This window comes from Anser brachyrhynchus, assembly GCF_964034855.1.
Source record: "Anser brachyrhynchus genome assembly, chromosome: 14".
NCBI classification, from domain to species: Eukaryota; Metazoa; Chordata; class Aves; order Anseriformes; family Anatidae; genus Anser; species Anser brachyrhynchus.
This window is the reverse complement of record NC_137709.1, coordinates 6,486,283-6,488,594: the sequence shown is the minus strand read 5'-3', so window position 1 is coordinate 6,488,594 and position 2,312 is coordinate 6,486,283.

Below are 2,312 nucleotides of genomic sequence, written 5' to 3'. Positions count from 1 at the left end.
GCCGCTCGCCCTCGTTCGGATGCTGATTGGTGTGCAAGGGGGAGAGGGGGTGGGAGGGTGGATGAGAGGCAGGTCGTTCCACCAATCACGCGGCCTTACTGCGCGGGGAGCGAAGATTGACCGGCACGCTGCACAACCAATAGGCGGCGACATTCTCGCTGATGGGGCGGGATGAGATCTGATGGATCGCCCCTCCAGCCAATAGAACGATAGTACCCGCGCTTCTAGGCGCGAAGGGCGGTGCTGCCCTGACGCGGTAGTGTGGTTGAGGCGCGCAGCGGCGCCCTTGAGAAAGTGCTGGTAAACCCCGTTATAGATAGGGGCGGGCCAACGTGCGGCACGGGGCGCGGCGGCCAATGGGAGCGCGCGGCGGGCCTTGACGGACAGGCAGCCTCCGGCGGCCTTAAAGGGACAGGCAGCGCGCGCTCCATGCCCAGCACCACCCCCTGCTGGAGGACAGGGGGCGCGCACAAAATGGCGGCGGGGCCATGCCCGAGCTCCCCCTGCCCGGCCACGGGAGCCCAGGGGCACGGCGGGGGGGCTCAGCCGGCTGCCCTCCCTCCTTCCTGGGCGCAGCAGGCGGCTCCTCCGCCCCAGAGGAGAGCCAGGCCGGGCAGGGGGTGCGCTGAGCCCCCCCAATGCCCCTGGAGGGCAGGGGGAAAGCCGCCCACATCCCAGCTCGGAGGCTGGCAGGGGCTCTCCTGAGGGGAGCAGGGCGGCGAAGAAGCCCGCAGTCAGCCTCTAAAATGATGTGTTTTCCCTTTGTTTATACACCATCCCACCCCACACGTATCAATGACGTGAAGCAGAGATAGATTTAACCCTCTAAAAATGACTTCCCCCCCCCGCTGCCATATCCCCAAGCTCGCCCCGACCCCTCCCTGCTGTGCTGAGCAGAGATACAGCCCGGGGATGGCACGGGGCTACGCGCGGCGCTGATGTCCCCTCCCGCTATTTATTTATAGGCAGTGCCGCATTGCAATCTGCCAGCTCATAAATCAGGGGCGCGCGCTGTCGCAAAGTTTAACGTGAGACCGATGACCCAGCAAAACAGCTAAAATAAACCCTGCCGGGGCGATGCCAGGCATCTCTCGGGGAACGGCAGCAATCCAGGGATGGGAAATTCCTTTATATATATATAATATACATATAATAGTCAGCAAAACAACAAGGTCCTATCGCATTAAAATGAAAGTCCCCATGGCAGCCTGCTAGGAAAAGCATTTGCATCATCTGCTCAGTCTCCCTATCAGAGGCTTGGCCTGTGCAGTGTAAACTCAGCGCGCAAGGGTTAGCCAAGGCCAGCCGAAATCCCCGCACGCAGCTCCATTCCCTGTGGCAGCAAATAACCAGGTTATTCTTCCTGCTACAGGTTAGGCTTCTTAACAGGAAGATCTTGAAGCCCCGCACGTGGTCAGGAAGTAGCACACCCCACGCAGTGCTGCCAGCTTTTCTCAGCCCATCTCCTTTCATGGTGACCCTGCCAGTGCACCCGAGCTGCGGAAACCCAGCTGCTGGCCCCAGCCTCCTCCACCTTCTTCCAGTTTGGAAGAGAGGAGCCCGTCCTCCTTCAAAGGGCCAAACAGCCAGGGAGAAGGAAAACCATACAGAAACACCCTCAGGGACCATCCTTTCACTCAACCTCTGAAGTAGAGATGCTCCCCACAAACCCCACTCTCTTCTGATAAGCCTATGCCAGTGCATCTCAAAGCCTTGGAAGGCAGAGAAGAACAAGTTCTCCCAAGCAGCCTACCTAACCCTCCTGCCCCATCCCTACACCCCTTCCCAGCTCTCTCCCACCGCCCGTTCTGGGATCACCAGCTGCAACCACAGGCAGGGGACCAGCAGGCAGGGTGCTGTTAGGGATCCGTGCCGGGTACAAACTTTCTCCACTGCTTTCTCCTAGACCCTTTAGGCATGTGAGAGGGCATCAGCCTTACTCCCACCTTGGGCAAGCAACGTGAGGCTTTTCGGACCAAATTCTGCTTCTCTGTGACCCAGACAGCTTCCAACCAGCCCCCAGTGCATCTCCTAATGAGGAGTGGTGGTGTTTTACTACCACAAAAACATAAAGAGACACATAGCCGAAGGAAGCAGGAAGCTTTAAGCTGCGTTGCTCTCAAAGAAAATAAAATTTAAACAACAACAACAAAAAAATTGCTCTAAAAATTAAATTGCGGTCCCCAAAAGGCGACTGAAACCCATTCGGTCAGCGTGAAGAACAGGCCAAAGGGGCTGTGAGCACCCCATGGATGGACGGCAAGGCTCCAAGCCACCACCCCCGACCCCCCAGCACCACCACCGCGCTGCGG